Raw genomic sequence first — 7,086 nt, 5'->3', positions numbered from 1 at the left:
GAGTACTAAGGGTACTTTTTAAAAATTTAAATGTCAACTGATTATAGGTGTTAACTACACCCATAAAAATACCTGCACAGCAACATCTAAATTAGTGCTTGACTGACAACTGGATTCTACAGTTGTCAGTTCAGCCAAGGTGAAACATAAACTAACCATACAATCTGTTCTTTCTCAATATAGCACCTGTATACAGTTCTCTGAACCACATGTTATCTCCAAATAAAAACAGTAACAATGACACTTGTGCCCAACATTAGTAATTACTAACCCATTTTTGCAGCTTTAACTTCCGAATATCCATTTTTATATCCAATATGTATACATATATATATAATTGTCATAGTTATATACAATATGTATGTAATAAATTATATATAACAACACATTATATAACATACTATTTTAGGTGGTAGGGAAGGAAGATACTAGTTATGAAACAGGATTCCTGTTCTTGAGGAGATAATATTAGAAGGGAGAAGATAGACACATATCAATAATTTTAATTCAAAAGGACAACTTTTCAAAATGCAAGGCAACTTTTGAAAAATAGTATAAGGGAAATAAGATGAATTGCTAGGATTCTGGAAAAAGACTTGTGTATTAGTTACAACTTTCACAACAAAATATCATAGACTGGGTGGTTTAACGAACAGAATTTTAGTTTGTTAGGCTGGAGATAGGAAGTCCAAGATCACAGTGTCGGCAGGGTTGATTTCTGGTGAGAGCTTTCTTCCTGGCTTGCTGATAGGTGCTTTCTTGTTTGTCCTCAAACCACCTTCTGTCTTTGCAGGAGGCACTCTCAGCATCTTTTCCTTTTTTCAAATTTTAGTAACTTTGCATTATAGTGGTATGTGAAGTTAAGGTTCTCATCACTGAGAATCAACATGTATATGTTTTACTGTAAAACTTAACAGTTCACTGCTAAAAATTCAAATTTATTCTTCACTATACCACTCTCTTTTCCTGATTTACCCACCTCTTTCTTCCCATCCCTTCTGCTAACCACTAGTTGACATTATGGTCCCAAAGTTCACATTTTGTTTAATTTAGTTCATTTTTTAAATCTAAATATCCCCTATGAGTGAAATCATACGATGCTTGTCTTTTTCTGCCTGGCTTATTAAATCAAGCACAAATGCCTTCTCTGTCCATCTAGATTTTTGCAAATGACAGGATTTCGTTTTTTTTAAAAAGATTTACTTATTTTTGCATACAAGAACTGGGGTATAGGCCAGGGGCAGGGGTGGTGAGAGGATTTACCAGAGACAGAGTGGGGAGCAGAACAGGCAGAATGACAAAGTACACTGCTGAGGGGAGGAGCGGGCAGGCAGGAAAGTTCTGCTGGGCTATGTGGTCACCTCTCTTTCTGGGGATTAAACTCCTGCTGAAGCGGCTGCATCTAGCTTCATAGTGCTGTGCTTTAACTCGGAGCACCACCAGGGAGGACCTTTTTTCCTTTTTTAATGATAGCTGAATAGTAAGCCACTTCGTGTTTGCCCATTTGTAAGTTGATGTATAGTTCAGTTCTTCTCGTTGCTTTGAGAAACTGGGCTGTAGGCCAGAGGTAAGGTGATTCACCAAACAGAGAGAGAGGAGCACAACAGGCAGATGTACTGAAATACACCGGTAAGGGGAGCACGCGAGCGAGAAGAGAGGTCGGCTGCGCAGTAGGTCATCTCCCTGGTGGGTCTTGAACGCAGGCAGTAACAGTGATAGTGCTGAGATTTAACCGCTAGTGGCCTTTTTCTTTACTTTTTCTTACAAGAATTTCAGTCTCACAGGATTAGAGCCCCAATCTCATGTCCCCCATTAACCATAATTCCCTCTTAAACACCCTATCTCCAAGTATAGTAACACTGGGGGTTAGGATTTCAACAAGGGCAATTTTTTTCAAAATTTATTTATTTGTGTATATAGAACTGGGGTACAGGGCAGAGATGCAGGGGCGGTGAGAGGATTCACCAGAGACAGAGTGGGGAGCAGAACAGGCCGACTCACGAAGTACACTGCTGAGGGGAGCCGCCAGCGGGTCAGTTGAGGTCTGCCATGCCATGTGGTCACCTCCAGGGCAGGCAGGCCGGGATCGAACTCATGTTGAAGTGGCGTTAGCTTCTTAGTGCTGTGCTTTAACCTGCTGGGCCACCAGGGAGGGCCCAAGAAGGGCATTTTTGGAGATAAACAACTCTGTAGCTATCCCGTGGCAGCATTACATTCTTGACTACCATAACGTTCTTATAAGTATTTTAAATATTTTTTTCTTTTTCTTTTCTTTCTTTCTTTTTTTTTACAATGTTTGCTTTCTTTTCTCAGGCGTTTGACTTTCATAAATTTGATTTAACTTTTGAAAACATAAAAGTGAGTGCTTCAATTTTTTTTGTCATTTAAAAAATTGCTTAGAATATTGTGTCTCTTGTATCTCCATATTAATATTGGGGTCAACTCGTCAATTTCTTCCAAAAAGTCAGCTGGGATTTTGACGGGAACTGCATTCAATCTGTACATACATTAATTTATGGAGTATTGCTATATTTTCAATAGTAAGACTTTCAGACCATGAGTATGGGATATCTTTCCATTTGAGACTTCTTTAAGTATATTGTTTAGTTTTCATGTACTTGAGAATTCTGTATTCTGTTGTTGTGGTGATGTTCCACAGATATCTACTGGGTCAGGTTATTTTGTAATATTGATCAAGCCTATTTGGTTGCTGATCTTCTCCTACTCCTAGTTGACCATTATTGAAAGTGGGATATTGAACATTCCCAAATATTATCCTTGAATTCTCTATTTCTCCTTACAGTTCTGTCAATTGTTTGCTCAAGGAAAGAGTTCTGCAAATAGCATATGAGTATGGCATCTTAATATTTTAACAATATAGCCTTTCTAGTTCATGTTAGTAAATATCAGTCTTTGCTGTACAAGATACCAAACTGCAGAATGTGATGTCTTTTCAATTATCTAACAGTAAAGACAAAACATGGAGAAACAAAACAGTAAAATAATATAGTACATCATAAGTAGTTTTCCAATGTAAATTTCTTTCAGTAAAAATCTTTATTCCATCAGTCAAACTGTTTACAAACATATTTTTTAAAGGTTTATCTATTTTTGCATACAATAGCTGGGGTATAGGCCAGCATGTGGGGAGATGAGAGGATTCACCAGACAAGAGTGGGGAACATACTAGGCGGGTTCACTGAAATACACTGCTGAGGGCAGCAGGGGACGAGACAGGCAACATCTTTGAGCCATGTGGGTCACCTCATTTTTTTTTATTATAATATGATAGTTTATTTTTACATCATTTTGTACAACCTCATATTTTTAAGAAAAAAAGAATAGACTATACTGTTTCAGAAAAAAAGATGGTCAGTAAGACACTTCTAAAAATGGTTTCTGTAATGAGTGCAATCCTCTTCAAATACAGAATTCATGAAGAGAATGAATCAGAAAATTGCTGGTTTAATCTTACTTACATGTGGACTTCTTTTTAATATATTTTCTTATTAAACTATTTTGAATAGCACAGATTGCTACTTCTGTTGACAGTTTTTTTTTTTTTACTTAGCTGTCTGAGGTCTTTTAAAAGTGGGGTTTAAATGAATCTCAGTAAATTTGCTCATTACTGATTAGGAATTCCCCAAACTAGTTCCACAAATGAACTTAACTGACTCCAATACACATTCACTGGGCTTCTAATATCTTAAAACTATTTTGTAACAAATGCAAAGATATTTATGTTGGGAAGATAGAAATATGTATACATTTTCTCAAGTAGACTTTTCAATGCAATTTGGGAAAACAGAAGGCTAAGCTATTACATTGTAAAATCAAAGTGTAATAATACTCAGTTAAATGCACAGATATTGTTTATAGTTTGACAAATGTATAAACTGGTCACTCAAGATACAGAAAGTATCCAGAGAGCTCCCTTGTGTATCTTTCTAACCAACTCCCAACCAAGATCAAAAGAAACCACTATTTTGATTTCTCTTCCATGCCAGTCCTTCATATTGATGGAGTTTTACAGTACCTATTCTTTTGTGCCTGCCTTCTTTCACTAAAGTTGCTTTTATGATTCACCCATGTTCTAGTGTGTATCAAGTGTCTGTTGCAGGAGTGTATTACTATTTGTTAATTCTTCTGTTAATGGCTATTTGGTTGTTTGAATAAATGACCATTAATTGTCAATGAACAAGGTTTTTTCCCCTAAGAGAATGTGAAATGTAAGCTCCTAAAAATTTCCTTCTCATTCAGTTAAACAGAGTGTAGGTAATCTAATGCTGGCTTAAAGGTTTCTTCAGAGCACCGCAATAAAACAGTAACAGGTTAAAAAAATACTGTTTTTCTATCTTTACATTTTTGCCTGTTATACATAACACAATTACTTAAGCATGTAAATCAGAGTTAAGAGTTTTGTAATCTACAATTCTTGTTAACCCTGAAAGGCAAGAAGAGATGGTAGTCTTAAGGGAGCGTGTAGTTATTCTCTTTTCAAGAACAGACTTAGTGAAGGGGTAGATAACATTAACCTTGCTTTGTAGTAAAACATCTCTTGGGTAGGTATAACTTTCTGATGCCCAAGGACTTTGTTCTCATGCCAATCTGAGTTAGAAAAGGGAGAAACTGTAACCTTATTATCAGATCCCTTTGAATAACAGTGTGAGCATTGAGACAGAACCATAGTGTAAACTCCTTAAAAAAAAAATGTTACTTTATAACCTTATGGGAAAACAAGAGTTGAGGTGCTAGAAAAAGAAAGCAAAGAGATAGAAAGGCAAGAGAGGTGTTGGGTGTAAAGTTCACATAATGGTATAATTAAATCTCTTTTGGTTTGAAGGCTTTCCATGGAAACTACTTCATCAAGAAGTTATTTAATACTATATACCTGCCTTATATTTATTGTTATTTAAGTAATGATGTTATGAAGGTTTTTGCATCTTTCTACAAAATGTCATTAAAGACATTCTGGTCAGATTTGTATTCAGATCTCCAAGTCTGAAGATAGACACTTGGTAGTGTACCAGTATGTGTTAGTTTCATTTCAGTGTTGCTTAAAAACAGTATTTGACCATACATTGAAAGTTCTCTATCTTCGATGATAACCCGTTATAACCTTAGATATTTTCCTAACGTAAAACTTGACTTTTCTTTCCCTTTTTTAAAATTGTGGCTAAATATACATAAAATTTATCATTTTAACCAATTTGAATTGTACAGTTCAATGGCATGAAAGGCACTTGTTAGGTAGTCCTTACTTTCTTGCATCAGTATTTCTTAAACTGGAGTGTTCAAAAGTATTTGATAAGTTTCAAAAGAACATTATTTTCCTTTAAAAGATTTTTCTATATTACTCAAAAATAGGAACCAGCCTCTGGGCAGTAAAATCCTTCTAGAATATAGAATATTTCTCTCTTGATATAAATTAGCATTGTTTTTTTCTTCAGATAATGAGAATGCTATTGAACATTACGGTTTTCCCCTTTTTAATGAAAAATACAAAACAAAATCCAGCATTTTTTAGTCGTAGTTATTTGCCTATATATTTACTCATAAATTGTCCAGTTATACATGGTCTACATTGTACCTTGCTTCAAATACTTTTTTAAAGAAGTATCTAGTATGTAAGTTTTTAAAATATGCTGGAAGTTTTAAGTTTTGGCTCGAAGTACTTTCTTTAATAACAGCAACTAACATTTTTAAAGTACTCACAATATGCCATTTCATTGTGCTCATCAGTTTACTGAATTACATAGTAAAACCGCATGTTAGGTTTGTTATCACCACCACTTCACAGATTCAAAGAATCTCCACGATGTCATGAGGTGGTTCTGTTAAGTCTCCAGTCTGGGTGAATCCAAAAAGCTCAGCGTCCTGACGATGTGCATACCGCATAGAAAATCTCATCTTCTATTTGCATTACTGACGGTTCTTGTGGGGGACGCTCACTCCTGCTCCCAGGTGTGGAACCCTGCCTTCTTTTTTTTCTTTACCTGCTCCCCCCTCCCATGTCTTCTGACAAACTTTTTAATTTGCATCAACTCTCCAATCAAATTTGCCCTCTTAATGGAGTCTTCGACCGCTCTTCGACCCAGGTCCCTTACAGAGCCTTCGTCCGCTCCTACCCTGCCTTCATCCCTCAACAGAGCCCCTAACCTTCAAACCCGGACTTCAAGTACTTCCAGTGCCCTGCCTGTCCCTTCACAGCTTCGTCCCTCCAGCAGAGGTACCCTCTGATCTCCTTTCAGGGGTCCAACTTCTCAGCCTCCCAGAAAGCCCATTCCCTCAGGCCTCCGTCCTCCAGAAAGCACAGGTCTCGGTTTCCCAGCAAAGCTGTTCATCTTGTGTACAGCAGACAGCAATAGCCAACAGGAAACTTTCGCAGAGGTTCCTACAAAGGTCCTAGTTCAACCCCAATTCAGGGTCCTTCTCTACCTTTCCCCTTTCAATCTCCTCCCCGCACCGTGATTTTAAAAAGTGTTCTGCTTCTTATTCACCGTCCTCAACTTCCCCGACCATCTCGTGGCCTACTTTCAGTTCTTAGCGTCCCCCCAAACTCACCCAAATCTCTTTCTTCGCTTCGTTGCTATCTTAACCGGCTCCGTACTTTACCTCTCACCTTGGTGTCTTCAGGCCCCACCGACCCGGCACTCCTCCTCTGGCCCCGCCCCGAAGGAGCCCCACAGCCAGTTGTCCCGCAAAGCTCCGCCCCCTCCAATTCTATTGGCCACTGATCTAAGAAGTCCCGCCTCTACAGCTTCCAGCCCGCCTCCCTGCTCCGCTTCCCTTGTTTTCATTCCCCCTGTCACACGAGGCAGAGGCAAACCCGAAATGGGCGGGGCGAAGTTGAGGGAGGGAAAGGGGAGGAAAGGCAGCGGAAAGTGAAAGGCACAGAGCGCCTCTCTTTCCCAGGTCTGAGTTAGTTCTCGACTGCTCCGGGCCGCAGTTGTATTGTGGGATCGCGGCGCCGTGACTGAGACGCTTGGATCCGCAAGGGAGCCCATTCGCTAGCGCCTCCTGTCGTCGGTGAAGCTGCCCTGCCATTCCTCAGCACCCCAACTCCCCCCCCCCCCCCCCCCCCCC

General features: G+C 38.8%; 1 protein-coding gene across 1 annotated transcript in view; it reads right to left on the bottom strand.

Moving 5' to 3' along the window:
• AAMDC (adipogenesis associated, Mth938 domain containing) overlaps positions 1-6,665 on the bottom strand; it is a 22,896-nt gene extending 16,231 nt beyond the window's left edge. Inside the window, exon 1 of the mRNA XM_004683236.2 lies at positions 6,565-6,665. The gene's annotated coding sequence lies outside the window, so the exon portion shown is untranslated. The remainder of the gene's footprint in view (positions 1-6,564) is intronic.
• Between the last annotated feature and the right edge of the window lie 421 nt (positions 6,666-7,086).

This window comes from Condylura cristata, unplaced genomic scaffold (assembly GCF_000260355.1).
Source record: "Condylura cristata isolate star-nosed mole 26May11 unplaced genomic scaffold, ConCri1.0 scaffold00015, whole genome shotgun sequence".
Classification (NCBI taxonomy): domain Eukaryota; kingdom Metazoa; phylum Chordata; class Mammalia; order Eulipotyphla; family Talpidae; genus Condylura; species Condylura cristata.
Note: the sequence above shows the minus strand (reverse complement) of the source record. Positions and strands in the feature narration are given on the sequence as shown.